Source organism: Diorhabda carinulata, chromosome 2, assembly GCF_026250575.1.
Source record: "Diorhabda carinulata isolate Delta chromosome 2, icDioCari1.1, whole genome shotgun sequence".
NCBI classification, from domain to species: domain Eukaryota; kingdom Metazoa; phylum Arthropoda; class Insecta; order Coleoptera; family Chrysomelidae; genus Diorhabda; species Diorhabda carinulata.
The window spans coordinates 24,121,547-24,141,978 of record NC_079461.1 but is presented as its reverse complement, the minus strand read 5'-3'; the positions used below and the strand labels follow the sequence as shown (position 1 = coordinate 24,141,978).

Here is a 20,432-nt window from a genome sequence, read left to right as displayed (position 1 = left end):
AATGAGATATACCTACTTCAATATGCTACACTATTTACACCAAGATAAAACCAAATGACCTTGAAGAGTGCTTCAAGGCTCTAGGAAATAAATTTATAGCAGAAGCAGGTTACCATTGGAAGCACACTATGAGTGGATCACAACTATGCATAACTAAAAGACGGTAACTATATAAAACCACCGAAGAAAGCAAAAAGTGTAGCAGGATAATTTATTGTGATTCCACACCCCTTGACAACTTCTTTCCAAATTCATGTTATAGTATCGACTCGATGTACTTTGAGAATTATATGAATTTTTGTCGTAATCTTTATCTACATACATACACCTATACCCGAGATATGGGTGTATTTATGATCATCCTTCAGCGCTATCTCAAAAACTAATTGAACCAAAGAAATAAATCCAGATAATTCAAATAATTACATGCCTTGATAATATTTAATAAATAAATATTCCATCTTTTATTAGTGTTCTCGGTGATATAAAGCATCAAAATTGTATTGAAAAAAAAGTAGTGCAACATTGAGAAAAATATAAAGTTCGGAAGGCAAGCTATCATCAAATGGTCATCGTTGTTACGTTTTGGGTTTCAAATATCTTTGTTAGTACTTCAACACGACACAAAATTTATATATTGTATCGATAGATTATTTTGATCGTCTAATAGTTTGGCCAAGTAGGATATAGGATGATAAAATTGATAATTGTGGAGAAAATCTTTAGTGGATCTTCACTTAAACGCGGAAAATCAAACTGCAGCACTTATCGTACAACAAGAAAACGTAAAAAAGTCACATTACTTGAAATAAAAAGAAGTAAAGGCAAGCTCGGAAAGATGGCAAGGTAGACATACTCCCGACGTCGAAAATATTTTTTATCAATAGAGCTGTAGATTTAAAACAAAGCTCTAGGAAATACATGTTGAGTTTAAGATTATATTTCCAAAGCTAAAGAATAACTCCATTTTGAACCCGATGAAAAACCTGGGATATTAGCCTGGTCTTTACGAAAAAATAAATATGAACCATGGTGTAAAAGCACCAAGTATGAAGCAGGTTTATTTGCACAACACCTCACCACAGCTTCTGAACGACTTAGCCAAAAAATAAACTGAGACATTATAAAAAATCTATCACATACACGCTGTGACAGAAGGAGTAAAAGTATAGATAAACCATGCTTATATATGGAGATTGCGTTTTATATGACAATTTTTGGTCAAAAGATTAGTCACCAGTCGTATTTCGTGCCTTTTTAAGCGGAGGTAATTAGTAAGAGAGGAAGAAGGATTATCAATGAGTGCCTTAGCTTCTCTTAGTAATTAAGTCAGCAGTCTAATAGAAAAAAATTAAATAGCAAAGCTGTACGCAATAAAAAATTCTACAACTTTTGTATTAATACTTTTAATTAATACATAACTTTAAAATTTATGTGAAAAATTGTTAGACGAAATTCGAAGATAGCTTATCTTTTTATATCTAAAACACACTAATTTTTCTATTTAAAATAATATATTTTTCAAGTTTTTTTTACTTTAGATCGAAAAAACTCTAGTTTCAATCTAAAATCCTGACATCATAATATAGGTTTTTTCAAAAAAGTCTGTGGACTTTTTGTTCATTGAAATCTCTACTTTCTGATGATGTACAAAAATACATCGCAATGCTGAATTTTCTCAGAAAATTTTTTCATTCCATTTTTGTCATATTCTCTTCCTTTTCCAATGAGTTTCATCTTACTATTATTTTCTTTCATTATTTACAATTTTCAAAGGCTGGTCAAAACATTAATTGCGTCCTTTAAAGTTCAGTGCTACTCAAGTTTTGAGATATGGCAACACTGATATGAAGATGTTATATCTGACATTGCCATCAGATAGTTTAACATTTTTAATGGTGAACGTGTCATACGAGTTCTATTTGAGTTGTGTGGATTAAACCAACAGCAGTGTGCCGATCAACTCGTTTCGATATTTGGCGATGAAGCACCATTTGGAGCCACCGTGCTTCGCAGGTTTTCCGAATTCAATCGCTCTTGTAATTCGCTACAGAATGATTTTCGTGAAGGTCATCCAAAACTTGTTGTTATGCCAGAAAACATCGATGCTGTGCGTAAATTGATATTGCAAGATCGTTATGTGACATACCGTAATATTGAGGCATACTTGAGCACTCGTTCCACTCACATTCATTCAATATGGTATAAACATTTGGCTGTCAAAAAGATTTGTTTCCGTTGGATATCGCATAATTTAACAATCGCACGAAAAAAAGTTTGTGTCGTATAATGCAATGGAATGATGAAAAAATTTAATCACAAAAGACGTCTATAAGATCGTGACAGTTGAGTAATTATAGATATATGCATATGAACTCGAAACTAAATAACAATTGATTGTATGGGCCAAATCCAACGAAAGTTTTTAGCGCCGAAGCAATTCCAAGCAAATAGTCATTTGATTTTTCGAAATGACTGGACATGTCGCCACTGTTCTATTAGAGGAACCTAAAACGGTCAATGTTGAATGGTACACCAGCATTTGTTTGCCAGAAACCAATCGCAGAAGACGAACCATTTTCCACCACTATAAAGCGAGCACTCACATCAGTTCAAACAAAAACGTTTTTGAACAGTCAAAACATCGAATTGATGTTATCCACCGTATAGTCTTTGTTTGGTAACCAATGATTTCTTTTTATATCCGCAGATTAAAAATAAACGTGTTTCTACATCCGAGAAACGGATGAGGCGTTTAAATCGCATGTTTTGGAGGTAACTCAACTAAAATGGAAAAATGTTTCGATAATTGATTCAAACGCATGCAAAAGTGTATTGATCTTAGTGGAAAATATTTTGAAAAAGAATAAAACCATATCAAAATATGAATATTTGTTTTTATTCCTCTATCTCAAAACTTAGGTAGCAACCCTCGTAGCAATGTTATGATCCTATTATTAAAGTATTGTATTATTACAGACACACATTATTAACTATTTACATGTTTTCCTATGCAGACGTAAACAAGGAATCTTGTAAATCCATAAAATATTCAAAGATAATTTTTTTGCTCCGACACGTAACAAGACACAAAAAAACATATTTTTTCTAGTCTACGTTCCCCTTAAAGATTGACATGAGGATATATACACATCAAAATATATTTGATATTTATGTTGTGTTTGTTATCTGTGATTTTGGGTGTGCCAGGTGGAAATAATGTATGGAGCTTCTATATTGATAGGCGTATAATCGTTTATTTACGTTGATATGCTTTACAGGATTGACACGTATTACGGTCGAAAAATGGGCATCAGGTGGCAGTTATGATTTGTATACCCACCACTAATTTTAGGAAGGCGTCATTAATTTAACGATCGATTAATACACGTGAATTATTTGTGCTAGTTTAATATTAGATATATGTTGATTGCGTATTCAAATGTGATTAATTCGTTAATATGAAACAATTGATTCAAAAATTGATAATGTAATTCAGTCGTTACATTGGAAAAACGGGGTAGATATGGATATGAACCAACCAAGCTAATTTTTTGATATTATGTGGAGGCGGCTAGAAAAGCTTAACTTCGAAATGTCAATCGAAATTTCCTTATGGATTTCTTGCCATTTTGGTAAAAGGGTATATATTTTCACTATCTACAATTGAGGTCTGCTGAATTTTATGCCTATCTTTTATCATTATTTAGATATGGATGAAAAAATTTATTTTTGGCTATTTACTTGTGTAAGATATCAAATAAATATCTAGCATTAAACTCATACTCCTGATTTACAAATACGTTTTTTTATTTATATTTTCGACAAAAATTACGACGTTGACTACAGCGCGACCGATGTTACAATGTCCGTCCCGACATAGGCCTTCTGAGTTTGGATTGACTCAGTTATAAATGAGCATCTAAAATTTTTAATAGTGTTCCAGCCAGTTGCTTAAATTCTTAGGAAAATAGTTGACTGTTTCATTTGCAAAAAAACTCTGATTAAAAACATTTATGTAGCTAAAATAAGAGGTGTTTAGACTCTCTTAGTAACATGTTACAAAGCGTCATTATTTACAAAAAACAGTATTTACAGTTCATGCTACAAAACATATGGAATTTCAAGACTTCACAAAATCAATGAACGAAAATAAATTAGATAATTTTTGACTACTCCCCCAACAAAAAGCGCAGTCCCCCAACAGGTTTTCCACAAATACAACAGAATTTAAAATATATTTTGGCAAAAAATAAGAATGGCGAAATATTAGAAAAGGAAATAGAAATCAAACAGATGTGGAAAGAATATTACCAAGTACTACTCAACAATGAGTCAGAACATAGAGAAGAAATAGTACAAAGTGACATAACGAAAGAAGACATAGATCGTGCAATCACAGAACTCAAGAATGGAAAAGTACCAGGATACGTAACTAATAAGTAACTTCAGAAATGATCGAAAATATTGGTCAAAAAGAAAAAGACATGGTGTTTCATATTTTCAATAAAGCTATAGAAGCTTAGAAACTTCCAACAAAATGACAGAAGGCAATTATATTACCAATATTCAAAAAATATGATGCAAAAAACTACAATAAATACCGGGGTATAACATTAACTAGTACATCGAAGAAAATGAAGAAATAATAATGCAGAAAAGAATTAGATACTAATACAAGAAAAGAAGAAATTGAACTTGACTTTCCTAGATCTAGACAAAACCTTTGATAGAGTACCTAGAGAAAAAATATAATGGTCGAAAGAGGAATTGAATTATGAAGATAATACAAAATATTTATGAAAACAATTATAATGCAGTAATAAGGAATAACAAAATATCAAAAAGTTTCACTACAAATATGCGATTAAGACAAGGAGGAAGTTTAAGTCTAATACTTTTCACCATGTTAGAGGACGAGATCATAAGGACTGTGTTAAATAAAAAAAAATGTGTGTGACATTCATAACTGCAAACAATTAACCTCAGTGAAAGAGCATTCGAAGAAGATGTCATGCTAGTAGCAAAGAACGAAAAAGTGCTACAGAAAAATAATGAGGTGTGGAACAAAACAGAATTGGACATGGGTATGAAAATAAATAGAAACAAGACAAAAGTAATTGTGATTGGGAAAGGTGGGACCAGGATAAATATAAGAATCGATACAAAAACACTAGAAGAAGTTAAATCCTATCAATACCTAGGAACAGTTATAAACGAAAACGGGACAAAAGATGAAGATATAAGTCTCAGAATTACGAAAACCAATAAGTTATATATATATATATATGAATACTAAATTCATAAATAAAAGAGAAATATTCTGAAACACTAAACTAATGATATTCAGAACACTATAAGGCCCAATTCTAACATCCGGATATGCATCTTGCGTGTTGATAGAATGACAAAAAATAAAAATTCAGGCGATTAAAATTGAATACCTTCTATGAAGGAGTGATAAAAAATGAAACAACAAACATAAATATAAGAAAAAACCTAAATATACAACCTATATTAATATATATAGAAGAAAGACAACTACAATGGTGGAGACACTTACAATGGATGAATGAAGAACGACCTGATAAAAGAATATGGAAAGCAAAAATTGGAAACAACAGAAAGAGAAGTATATAAATAAAATCGTGGGATAAATTTATAACATGGATATTGAAATAAATTATAAAGAATCAAAGGAACTAGCTCATAATATTCTTCAAGAAAATGAGAAAACGTGGTTCGATGGGGAATGGGGTTAATGACAGACCATTCATGGGCTTGACACCAATTTGCGCCAAGGCTGCACAGCTGAAGCTCATATGGTGCAAATTTAAAGGAAAGTGTAGGGGTTCTTGAGAGTATAGGAAATCATTTTCTACTATATTTGTTTGCATTGCAATGGACAAAAATATGACAACGCCGCCAGAGTCAAGATTCTACTGAATGATGATCAGGATGATGATAATTATGGTAATATTTCGATCTTCACGGCTTATTTCAATCCAAGAATTTTCACAACTAGAAAAGTCTACTGTGGAGGTATTTGTCCAGCGAGGATCATCAAGATTATAATTCAAAAATCTTAAAAACACACTTTCAATATCTATAAAATAGAATTAAATAAAATGTAGGATATAGAAAACTAGTCTAACACATATTCGTATACTACACAGATGAAATACAAGTAGATCGTTTTCGTTTAAAACTACTAACAATGTTTTTCTCTGATTCATCAGTATTGTTATCTCGGCAATGCGAATTAATTCAATCCTTCAACACAAGACGACAGATGAAAGTGTTTAATTCCTGAAGAAGAAACACTTTCACATAGAACTAAGTATTTTACTAAATAATTGGACTAGAGGAATGGCAAATATAGACTAATAGGGGGATCTAAATATAATCAAAGTAACTAATAAACAGACCAAAGAATCTACTACTACTTATTAAATAAAAATATACGAAAACACAAAGATGTTAACAAAGCATAAGTGAAAATAACGAAAACTGTTATAGCAGTACCAATAATAACCTATGAAAGTGAGTACTGAACATTAAATTAAAAAATAAAGTAAATGGTAGAAGAAGTATAAAAAGAAGAAGACAAGTATTAGCAACATGTTACCAGAAATTATTTATTCTTATAGAGAGTAGTACTAACAATCGATTAAATACAGGATCGAGAATAAGTATATGCTTAATTATTGAAAGATTTCAAAAGTGCACTAAGATAATGGTAAGTATCAATATTTGGTATTTTAAAGTAGTAATCTTTTGTATATTTTGATAGCCACACCTTAATTTAATGTGTGTTATTATCAATTATAAAATCACATCGAAATAATCGATTATTTTCCCAATAACGACTTGTAATATGCGAACAATCACAAGAGCTTAGCTAGAGTGGTTGTCTAAGGATTACGTCGAGTTACGAGTGAAAAATAATGATCTATTATTTTATATTGCTTGAGTGATATTCTTTTCGATTATACTATAATGAATTTACGCACTTCACAGAATATCGAGAGGTGCTTCCAAATGCATTTCTGCATTTTCAACGTGTTTAAAGGTGTTAAAAGTTCAATTGCTTCAATTTCTTTTTAACTTGAAGCTATTTCGAAGCGATTTATGGCGAGTTTAAGACCTTGTTTGACTTTTGGAGAAATATTAGAAAGTGGTTACTATCGCAACACACCAAAAAACTGGAGTGATTAAACGACGTCGTCAAACGTATAATCAATTATCTATAATCCTGTCATTATTCATATCAAGTTCTATTGGCATATTAATATGAATTACTCAATGACATATATAGTCCCTCATTAATGTTCTTATCCACAGAATTATTTTCATCCAAATTTCTAGTTTTGTTTTATTCATACCTACAATACACATCCATATATAATTGGTGTGTTGGAACTGCTCTGCTCCCTCTTGATGCTATTTTATTCATTTACATTTCTCATTTTTTTAGATTTTATATCTTCTGCACTTTCATCTCTTTAGTTCTCCAAAAATGAGATTCGATATCATGTACTCAGTTTTCTTTTGGTTTTTTCTTTTTGCCAACGTGTGCTACAATATATTTTAAAAAATTTAATTTTCATTATTTACATGTACGATGTTAGTTCTATGATTCTCTGAACTACAATAATAAAATTTCTCATTAATTAGTTAAAAATTGTATCCAAACCATAAAGTTCTTATTGATTTGTGGAGACTTAAGTCGCTTTATTTGAAATATCAAATTTTCCTATAAACCCCACAGCAGAAAATGAGAGTCTCAGTAGATGTGATATCTTTTGGAATTCTTTCATTATCATTATTGTCAATACTATTTCAAAAATCTTCATTAATTCGAAATGTTTATTCATCTAAAGATAAAATTTGGTGAAATAGCTGCAATATTCACCACTTTTGTAATCTCGATTTCAAAAAAGTTTGATGTATCTAGAAAGAATATTAAGAGCCTCATTTATTTTGAATAAACTTATGATTTGGCCGATATTATTATATATTATTTTTAATTTATTAAAAAAGTACGAAATCCTGTTATTTTGGTTGATTCTGCTAATCATTTTTTTTTTAATTCTTGATATTTTCATGCTATTCTTTGAACTTAATTACAGTTATTTCGTTAAAATGATCAATCTGAATAATATCGAAAAATTTACAGGCTAACAGAAGAAGTATGATCATAGTAAATTGTACTTCAACTAAACGGCTGCAGTAAAAGATTTAATCAAATCATACTGCAGGAAACCTACTAGATCTTTGGATGTACATGTACATTATGTTAAAAAGGTTAAAAATTGACGTGTAACGAAATTCTGAGCTTTACAATAAAGACAGGTAACAATTAAAAATATTACATGCAACAAGTCATGCTATTATACAATAAATCGTATACATGTTGTAACTTACTGTCAGTACATCTTGTAATGAAATTTCGGTCGAACATATTACACGTTTCTAATCGACTTTTACCTTTCTATAACTGTAATTTATTATCTATATTAGCAGATTATTAAAAAATTAAAATTTAAGATCGTTCCATATCAAATAACAAAGTTGATTATGGTTCTAGGATAACAAAAGATCTGACAACAATGCGAAAAAGACATTGGCCATATTACCAAATTCTGATCAACCAAACTTTATAGAAAATAATGTAAAGAAAAATTTGAAATATACTAAAAAATAAAAATTATGGCGTGATTTTCGAAACAATTGGTCCTCAAGAATTATTCAAATAATAGAGAGTGCTGAGGTAGTTAAGTTAACGTAAACTAACCTAGATGCTGATAGTGATTAATAGCAATATTAAATTGTCCACATATAAGTATAGAAATATGATTGTAAATAAGAGAATAAATTAGTTACTAAATAAACGGTATATGGTTGGCTTTGATTTGATTTGTACCATCCGATTATAGAATTTGAATAATTTTTATTCCCTCGAGAAAACATAAATACGCGAAAATAATAGTATGTCACAAATTAGTTTTACTTGACAAAAAAAAATACAAGCATTATTCTTTTAATTTGTACCATTCGAAAATATCAATTTTTCTATTTGTACCCTTCGCGAAATTTGGAGAAAATTAAGTTTTCACATAGTCATTCATACGTTTGTACCTTCTGCGCATGTGCGGTGGAAAAATCAAACGAATGACTGCTAATTAATTTGTACCATTCGAATACTACAAATCATTCATTTCTCCCCCTATAGAAACCGAAAAATTCCATTTTTCTCAATCAGCTTATTGCTATTCTCAAAGCTGGTGTACGAAAGTTGGCAGCAATTCAGGAAAAGAGACACACAAAGAGAGAGTCCGAGCATGTCCAGATCAGAGTCCAGATTGAAAGAGCTGGAAAACAAAAGCCTTGTGGTGATATATCAATAAAAACTGATTGTTTTCGTAAAAATAATTCTATTTAATTAAGCAGATACGTATGAGCAGTGCGAATATGAAGACTCTAAAGCGGCAAGCAAAAAACCTAACTAACAAATCTTCATTTTTCTTTGAAAAATTGTTCTAGAACCGATTTATTGCGTTAAGTTCAGATGCTTTGTTTAAAATTTTTGTTCATTTCAGGTTGATAGATGTTTTTATGAAACCTTTGTGGACTTAATCAATTCGAAACTCATGTGCTTACATCGAATAGATAACAAATTTGTAATTTTCGAATGGTACCAATTAATTAAAAGCCATTCGCTTGATTTTTTCCGTAAAAATCGAATAGTTTCGTGCTACGAAGGGTACAAAGAAAAATATTGATATTTTCGAATGGTACAAATTCAAAGAAAACTGTTTGTATTTTTTTGTCAATAAAATCTAATTTTTTCCTGTTATGAGCATAGATTTTGCGACATCTTATTATTTTCACGATTTTTTTATCTTCTCGAGGGGTAAAAATTATTCATATTTTATTTTCGGATGGTACAAATCAAATCAAAGCCGTTTATTTAGAAACTAATTTATTCTCTTGCCAATATCGGTTCGTTGGAACTATCACTTTCAAATGATTCGCTATACCATTTGATGTTGTTGGAATTATTATAAAGGTATTGTGAAGGGTGAAAAAATAGTAAAATAGATAAAATAGATGTAAACAGTGAGAGGAGAGCAATGGAATAAAAGTTGAAACGCCCAAACTTTATAGTATTACAATTAACAATTACTCTTCAAAAATTTTTTTTCATATTGCAAAAATTATTTTTTAATGATTTCAACTTCACATTTTATATGTTAGTATGCTAGTCAAAGAATGAACAACTTTTCTTTACATTTTTGTACCTTTATTTTGACAATATACTTCTCCAAATCTGTCCTCACCAACATTTATTATCTACATCATTATTAAAGACAAAATTTGCCTTGAAAATTTATTTTTTAGTGCGTTGCAAATAACGCGTGATTTTAAAAAATTTTATATAAGGTTTCCGATTAACATTCAAAGAATAGTGAACTTCATTCACAAACCATTGTGCTATCGAAGCTACTATAAATTTGGATAAAGCTCATAAATGTTTTATTTTACAAAAATTCGTTATGAAATTTGTAAAATCGAGTTCATTAAATATGAAAACAAAAATGGTATGACAAAAATGCTCAATATAAAATTCTGTTTCAAATAAAAATGAATTTACACAATATTATTAGATATTTCACCATTTTTTATTAAATATTATATTGTCTTAAAATCGCGAAAATATGCGAGATTTGGAATCAATAGATTGATTGAAAATAAACGAAAATTTGATAAAAAAAATTCCATCCAAACAGACAAAACAGGTTAACTGAATATTCAGTTTATCACAATAATCATTGAATTGAATGTTTTTAGTAAAGATTATAGAATATTCAAATAGTCCATAAGTCAAATTTTAATATTGTGTTTTTGTTTTCGATTTGTCCTATTTTAGCCTCTATAAAAATGTGATAACATATTACATACTTCTATCAATCAATAGATCACCTACAAAAAAAATTTTTGTAGGTAATGAATAGTTTTTCCTTAATTGTTATATCCCAATAACAAGTAGCAGTCATAAATTATATAAAATATATCAACGAATTTTACTCAATTACGTCTTTCTTAATGTTTTGTTTTTTGATTTAATAACTGAGAATATTGTTGATTGTGGTTTGAACAATATATATATATATATATATATATATATATATATATATATATATATATATAATTATAAGGACCGAAATAGATTGAAGTTTTAATTTTTTTACCTGTTTTAAGAAATAATTTAAGTTTCGATGAGACCTAAAATCAGATGATTTAGCAACAAAGACTCATAAAACGGTCTAACAAATAATAAAATACGGAAGTTTTTAATTGTGTAAAGTGTTTCTAAAAACCGTGCATTTCTAAAATCAAAAGAATCTTCCTGTATTTAAAATTATCTGAAATTCATAAAATTTCTTCCCTCTTTATTACACCCATAATATTCTGAAGCTCAAATATTAGGTAATTTTCAAATATATCAATTGGAAACCATCTGAAATTCCATACCAACATCTTGATAAAGTTAACTAAGGTATTTGTGAAAAGCTCCGAAAATTATTTTTCCGCTGTTTCCCTCTGAATCGTTGCCATTGGTTAATATTTTCGGAAGGGTGACTCTGAACGTTGGCAAAAGGCATTAACTACTCGAGAAATCTATAGCATGAAGTGGCTAAGAAAAGAATAGATATAAAATTTATCGTATAATAAATCATAAGAAGCTTATGTCACAACAAAGTCAAAACGTGAATATAAGTATAGATACGATGTTGTCGAATTGTAAATATTTGAACCACGCATAGATTCAAAAGTTAGGCACTATTTTAATTATTCGAAATAAAGTTATCATTTTTTATACGGATTAATATCGCTTATATTATTCGATTATAGTCATGAAACAACTTTTGTTGACTTATTTTTCACATATTGATGGAATTTAAGCAATTTCCGCAATTAATCAATGAAATTGGAGAATATCTATCCTAAACAAATATTTAATTATCAAAAGAGAAAGAATTCATATAGTATATTACATAAATGCAAACTTAAAGATATCATAGAAATTAATTGTTAATATTTCGCTATTCCTCTCTTACTGCATAAATAAAAACTTATAAATGCTGCTGAGGGTGATAAAGACAAATGGATTCCCAATAGCAGCACTCCATAGCCTCACGTGGCAATAAATTATGTTTCTAATGTTCTTATCACCATTCTGCGTACCTTTAACAGTCATTAATTGTATTTGGCTATGCTACATGATACCGGTCCAAAATGTGCTTCATCCATACTCATATTTGACGACTATTACTCAGTATCACCTCCTAGATTCGACTGGAAAAAGTATGGAGTTCCAGAAATCTTGTGGTGTTTTATATGATCTTTAGTCTACTTAATTCGGCAAATGTTGTAGTCTTGTTGTAGTTGGGAGACTTTTATTGATCACCAGACTCGTTATCCTACACATCTTGGCATTGTGTTCTGTTGAAACTCAGCCCTTTACTGCTCCTAACCCTATCTCGAAAGAAGAACTGAGAAACCGCAAGTACCACTAATATATATAATAACAATATTAAATACATTATACAAACCCCTAACTACAGATTTATAAAATAGACTAAGTTCGGAATGCAGAGATAAGATAATAGAAGATGATTACCAAAGTGATTTTATGCTAAACCGATCAATTATATATTGATGCAATACACATGTTCAAACAGACAGTAAAAGAGACTCACAAAAAAATAATAATTTATACATTTTAATCATAGAATTCGAGCAAGCTTTGAATACACACATACTAGAAAATATAAAATCCAAGTGAAGCTTTGGAATATATACAAACCCCACTCAAGTTAATGAAACTAATAAAAATGATTATAGAGAGCTCAAGTGCTAGAATCAACAAACTATTTAAATTGGTACTTGATTATGTATCAAAAAATTTCAATAAAAAGGGGATAATACTAAATAGAGAGGTAAATAATAGCGTAAGTGAACGATATAGATAGAATAGCAAAGATAAAAAATGTAATGCTGGCAAAATAAAAACATTGGTGTAAAAATTGAAGGCGAAGTATATGGAGTATAGCAAGAAGAAAAAAGAAAGATGGGAAAGTAAACATTGGAAGATGTTAATTTAAGGTGGTGAGAAAGAAAATTAATGTACTTAAGTGTAGTAAGAATGAACGATAGACATAGAATAGAAGAAGTAAGAGAGAAGATATAAGTAGCGAAGAGAAAGAAATAGCAATGTAAACTGAATTAAGAATAGATGAAGCAATAATAAGGTTCATCATGACTTATGCTGAGACAATAAATATGACTAAGAAAAAAGTCGAAAAGATGCTGAGAACAAAATAATGGAAAGAAATGATCATACTATAGTGGAACCGAAGAAAGGATCAGATAATTCTTAACAAATTTGTTTATATTAGATCCGATTTTCTTGATTCCTCTTTTTTTAATAAGTAACATTGCCCTAAATCGACGTTTGCACAAAATTTTTGTTAATTTTAGCGACTGGAGTGATATTACTGTGTTGAGAAAACGATTTAACACTCACTCTGATATTACTAATTTCAAAATGACCTGAAATCTTTATATGATATGTAGAGGTTTTCCGATACCGCGAAACTGATTCAATGATTTGCCATTTAAATGCTGTTCTTGACTATTTTGATGGTGGCGAGCACATCATATTTTTTACTCTTGTATCTGTCTATCTAGCAAATAAGAGCCCTTATTACATTTTTTTTATTATTTGAATTAAAAATTCAGTAGTCTTCAGATGAATGCACAATGACTTCAATATTTTCATCAACGTCAACAATTGATCTTTGTAGAGAAATATTGCTCGTGAGATAATATATCTGCTGCCGGTTTATGGATCACAGTCGTTTTAACTTTTTTCATTGCTCTCAAAAGTAAAGTTTGTGGTGTAGGATTTTGCTGTGCCAGAGATTAACGAATTGATATAGAACAAAGCTCAAAGTCCGTCTTCGTCTTGCTTAGCAACAGTCGGAAACAGGTTTGCTATACTTAGTTGAACATTACGCTTCTTTTGCAGGCCGTTAGATAGGCTACATTTTGTTTGAAAAGGTTTTTGAACAAAGAAGACGCGAAGAGAAAGATGGATTTTTTATCAATCAGTTTGCAATATATTCTGCACTATATTGCCGTGTCTTCAATTTATTATACTATAATTTTTGATTTCACAAATCAAAGATTATTGTATGTCACAAAGAATGAAATGTGAAAACAAAGTTGTGTCCATAACATAACCTTTTAACAACTGACAAATGATTTAGAAATTTGGTATATGGGTCTGGATGTTTAATTAAAACTTTTCCCGATAACTTTTTTGATATTTCAGACATTTTATTCAACAGAAAATAGGTTTTTTGGAAAATTTTCGAGGCATTATTGATTTTACTTGTTTTATTTTATCATAATTTTCATTGTACTGCTTTTTTGTTTTGAAATAGACAATTGAAAACAAATATCCATAATTGGATATGGTTTTATTATTTTTCAAAATATCAACCGCTTTTTTAGTCGTAAAAAAACATTGATCTTGCAATTCATTTTTTATTTGCGCGAATAAGAAGAAATCGTTGGTTTCCAAACGTCGGATGAACCATCAATTCGTTTATTTTACTGTTCAAAATCGTTTTTGTTCTAATTGATGTGTGAAAGCTCGTATTATCGTGATGAAGAATGATTTATCTTCTGCGTTTGGATTCCCTCATTATTTCTTACTTCTGGCAAACAAATGCTCATGTACCATTCATAATTCACCACTTTACGTTGCTCTAATGGATTAGTGGACATGTGCAGTTATTCCGAAAAAACAAATGACTATTTGCTTGGGGAATTGCTTCGGATTCATATGCATAGATCCACGGTTAGTTGCCTGTCACGATCTTATAGACGTCTTTTTGAGCATAGCGATTGAATTTTTTCAGCATTGCATCAATCAACACAAACTTTTTATCGAGTGATTGTCAAATTATGCGGTATCCAACGAGAACAAACAGCCAAATGTTCCTGCAATATTGAATGTATGCGGTTGGAGCGAGGGCGTTTTGGATGACCTTCAAGAAAATCATTTTATAGCTAATTGCGACCACGATTGAATCATAATACCGGCGTAACAGGATGGCTCGAGAAGATGCTTCTAAACCAAATGTCGAAGCGAGTTGATCGGCACACTGCTGTTGGTTTTATCCAAGTCATAGAAAATCATCGCACGTAAATGTTGTCCATTACATTTTTTTTGGCCTAGATCAATGTTTCCAGTATCTGTAAACAACTCAATTACAAATCGTATGACAACACGTTCTAAGTACGTTCACTATTAAAGCTAGCAGAGCTGCTAAATCTCAAAACTTGAGTATCAACCCTCGTAATAAGTTATACATTTAAGCTTATACTTATCCTTCAACAGTTTAAAATATTTTAGTTTGTAATGTTATTTTATAATCGCTTTTCTTGTTTTTTGTATATTTAAGAAATTTTTTTTAATGGAAAAAGAAAAAAAATATAAATTAATGCACCACCTATATAATTTTTTCAGCTACCACCAATGATGGGGCTTCAACAAATTATACTCGTGAACAGAAATGTTGTATAAAAATAAAAATGAATCCTCCAAGGCCGGGTAACTTTGACCACAATTTCTATATTTTTTTAAAAGTTAGTATGTATAACTTTCAGTGTAAAATTATAGTGATAATAAGGTTCATTGTAAGTACCATAGTTGTCCGTTTTATTGTTTTCATACTTAACACAACTTCTTTCAAGTTTTTCGAAATAAAAACTTCTAAAATTGTTCAAAGTAGCCCTTTTATTATCTTACTCGAAACATGAAAACACTCAATTATTTCAACATTAGCAAAGTGTATGACATAATTATTTAATTATGTTAAGAACTAGTTTTTTTTTCAACACAGCAAATGAAAAATTGAATCAAATTCTTTTTTGTCTCTCACAAGAGTCACTCCACCTATCCTGGGATACAACATATGTAGTATTATTACTTACAAGAATACAAAAATGAAAAATGACTGATAGAAATTATTTAATTCTTTTTTACTTTAACTCGTTAGATATAAGCAAATGAAAATACAAATTAGTAATCGTCACTTTGTACCAGGCTATGTTCTGGGCCTCCTATTGTCCCCTTACAGGACTTCGGCGTCCACAAATTGGCGAGAGACTGATCTTAATGAACAAAACAAATATTTAGTCCATCAAAACTTCCATTCACTTCAATATATGTCAGAAAGAAAACATAAATATTATTTCGATGGATTTCTACGAAATATTACTCGAAATCTACTCCTTTTCTCCTTAAATATTTTAAATATAAAAGCAAAAAACAGGGATTCTCAGCAGATACAACTAATCAATATACATGATTCCTCGTAAAATCTGTGGAATAGTTAAATCTATGCTGAATCCCAAGTAAAAGAGTTGGTTTTGTATAGCAAGAAGTAATGAGACAGTAAACAAGGGTATAAAAGAAGATGAATCCTAGAATAAAGTGGGACATTTCAGTTGTACAATGTAATGAACTCATAGATATAGGATACGCATAGCAATAAATAAAATCCTAATATTGTTAAAGTTAATTTGAAATTAAATTACAGATTCTGTTCAAAGGTGAAATTCCAATTTTATGATATATCATAGAATAATAGCTGCGAAGCACTTAATAATAGACTAGAGAGCTCATATATAACAATTTACAAACTGGAAACATTATTAACTGCGTTACCAAAACAATAGAAGTTTTATAACTAACTTTCTGATAAAGCAAACCGTAACAATTATACCAAATATGGTAAAATTTATGAATAATGAACAGAGCTACGGGAACAAAATAGTATTTAACTAATTATTTATGAAACAAATGATGAACTCGAAACTCCATAATTGATAGATACTCGTAAACTCATTAGTGTACGGTATTTTTACCTATAAGTTGTAGTCGCTTTGCTACAAACAAAAATACACAATGTTTTATATTAAAGTTGAGTTTGAAGTGATGCTTTCTGTCGTAGAAGACCCAAAAATGTCATTAAGAAACAGGGCCTCTGCGATTCAAACTACTTCAGTAAGTAAAGATCCAGTGGCAAATATTTTGAAATGTAATAAATATCATGCATACAAACCGCAATTTGTGAACACGTTACTTCCAAGTGATTACGATATTCGTTTTGACTTCTGATCCAAGGAAAGTTGGATGAAGACCTGTTTTTCACAAGAGCTATAATATTTTCCCATAATACAACATTTCCCTCAAACTGAACCGTCTCATCATAAAAATTGTCGCTGGTAGTCTTATAGTAATCCAAACTTTGTAATAAAATCTCGGAACCAATATTCTCTTAAAATGAACGTATGGTGTGGTGTGTACAAAAATAAATTAGTTGGAACACAATACTTACAATTATTAGAAACTCGAGTGATTTTTTACCCGACCTTCCGTTACAAGAACGTATGACAATTTGGTTCCAACAAGACGGTGCTTCCATCCATAGTACATCAAACGTTAGAGTACTCCTTGAAAATATTTTTAATGGGAAGTTGATTCAAAGGTATTCAAATATTTTTTGGCCTCCTAGATCTGCTTACTTGACTCCCCTTGACTTTTTATGAGGTTACTTAAAACAGCAGGTTCCCCATTCAATGATGTAGATCATTTTGAGAGAATTATTTCTAAAGAATCTCAAAAAATTACTCCAAATATGATACTGGAAGTAATACAAGAGTTTGACAAAAGAACTCTCTTTAATAAATATTATGCAGTACTTTTTACCCTAATACAAGGACTTCCCCAACCATTATCGAATTATTTCAATAAATATGACATTAGTATAAGTCATAAGGGACATGATACATTATCCAAATATTTCACTAAATTAAAATCCAAAACACCAAAAAACATAAGAAGTAATATTATATATTAAGTGCCTTGTACTAATTGTGATGCTGTCTACATAGGGCAAACATCTCAGTATTTAAAAAATAGACTAAGAGGTCATCAATGCGATAAAAAAAATAGACTTAAAGAAAAGTCGAAACGTCAAAATTTATCTTTCTTTTAAAAACTATAAAAAAAACTAATTTTAAAACAGAAGAGACCTAAAATCAAGAACATTTAGATGCATTAATATATCAAAAGGTTTAAGAAATAAGAAATTAAAGAAATATATATATATATATATATATATATATATATATATATATATATATATATTAATTTATCTGATGATCTTTTCTGAAGACGATCTTTCTCAACTGTCAAATTTAGCCAACGATTTTTGTTAATGAAATTTGATAAAACATTCCTCACTAATGTTTATTGTCTGATCAATTTTTCAAATAAAATAATATTTACTGGGAAATTGGATCTTTGAGCTTCTATATAATTGAGTATTCAGTACTGTATTTCAAAAATTACATGATACTGCTCTTATTACAATTGACTATGTTGCATTTAAAATCGTAAATAATTTTATTGGGTTAAGATCGTGACAATGATAATAAAAAGAAAACAGATTGTAATAAGAAATACAAAAAAGTAAATAATTAGTAGTGTGTAATTTTTGGAATATGTGAATTTGGTTATAAAAAACGCTTAATGTAAAAAAAATGTGATAGAATTTGGAAAAAGTTTAGAAAACCTAGAAAAAAGGACTAGAGAATATGAATAGAAAAATTGATGGGGAATATAGAATAGTGAATAAACTAGTACAAAAGGAAGTTCAAAATGATTTAAATTGTACATAGAATATCAAAGAAATTCAGTGACCATTGTTTAAAACAAAGATCTCCACTAAACGCAGATGAGATATTAATATAAATAATTAGAATTTGAAAATTCCCATTGCAATTTAGAAAATTAAAATCATATTTGAGAGAATATACACATTTAGATAATGAATAAATATTTGCCTATGTGAAACCTATTTCATTTTATGTCATTTCTAATAAATAATAATAGAGTCGAAATGTAATTCTTTTTTATAAAAAAACTAATTCAGACTGGTCTCTTGGTTTATGAACCAGTGTCTTGTTTGGCTGTCACATTCTTAGTTCCTTTTTCACCAAGAAAAACTTTTTTACTACTGATAAATTTCGTAGCCTAATAGTTTTCCATAAATTTTAACAATTTAACATATCGATATTTACGTTTTTATTCATTTATTGTTTCCATATGAGAATAATTCAATTCTTTGAATTAAAAAAAAACAATCTAGAGAGTGTAAATCCTTAATAAAGTAGCGACAAACTCAAGGACAAAATGTATGTCAAATATATAGTTATTAGTGTCATTAATTCAAAACGGGACGTCTCGCGAGCAAATTTTAATAGGGTTTAATAGATGCGATAATATTCGTTTTCAATTAAGATGAATCACACTCACCTCCGATAGCAGCAGAGGCTAAGCCTCGATCGGACACCGTATACCCTCTGGTTTGTGGTGTCCGCCCCTCGCCACAAAAAAATCAAATAAATTACTGAAATAAAATCTCGTAGTACTCGTTCTTGATCTGTCAATGCCAGCAAATATGAAAAATCGTGTCACACATGCACAACTGCACCTGCACTTTGACTTGTCACCGGCCTGTACCTCACGCGGCGACGGACGAGCTGTGCACCAGGTCTGCACTCTGGTACGGCGCGTTGTATCGGCGACGCCCCAAGTGAACACGTAAAACAGGTACGGGGGCTGTGCAGCCTTGCTGCGCCGTCGCCTCGGTCCGTCCGCAGGCGCTAACCCCCTGAATCGATAGCCTAGCCGGGGAATACAAGTTTCTCTACACTCTATCCTCGCTCGCTTAAGCTAAAGCTACAGCTACAACTAAAGCTATTCTCGACGCTGGTCGCCAGTAGAAACGCTCCCGATCTCTAAACATGTACATCGCTTATACACTGTAACTTTTGTAATTTAATTTTTCCGCAATACACTTAACATTGATTTTCGTAACAAAAAGAAGAATAATTTGATGTAAATACCGTTAAGTGTCATGTTAAAAACGGTAACAAAATATATTTCAAATCTGTGCTCAATTTGTATCTCGTCGAATTTCCTCTAAAAAAATAATTTTTTTGGATACTTTTGAGGTGATGTGTAGGAAACAAAAATTTTGTGGGGTTTTGTCTTCAATGACATCCACAGTATTACGAGGGCTCCTACTTAAGTTTTGAGAAAGACGAATAAAAATAAATATTTACATTTGGATATACGACTTCTTTGTTTTTTGAAATATTCCCTATTAAGATCAATACATTTTTTTATGCGTTGAAACCAATTTTCGAAACATTTTGTTCCATTCCGATTGAAGTACCTCTAAAACATGTGATTTGAACCTCTTCTTTAAGTGTAGAGA

At 30.2% G+C, this 20,432-nt stretch overlaps 1 protein-coding gene across 2 annotated transcripts in view; it reads right to left on the bottom strand.

Moving 5' to 3' along the window:
• Positions 1–19,755, bottom strand: part of LOC130903759 (glucose transporter type 1) — a 555,907-nt gene extending 536,152 nt beyond the window's left edge. For both annotated transcript variants that reach the window (XM_057816014.1, XM_057816024.1), the window contains exon 1: positions 19,466–19,755. The gene's annotated coding sequence lies outside the window, so the exon portion shown is untranslated. The remainder of the gene's footprint in view (positions 1–19,465) is intronic.
• Between the last annotated feature and the right edge of the window lie 677 nt (positions 19,756–20,432).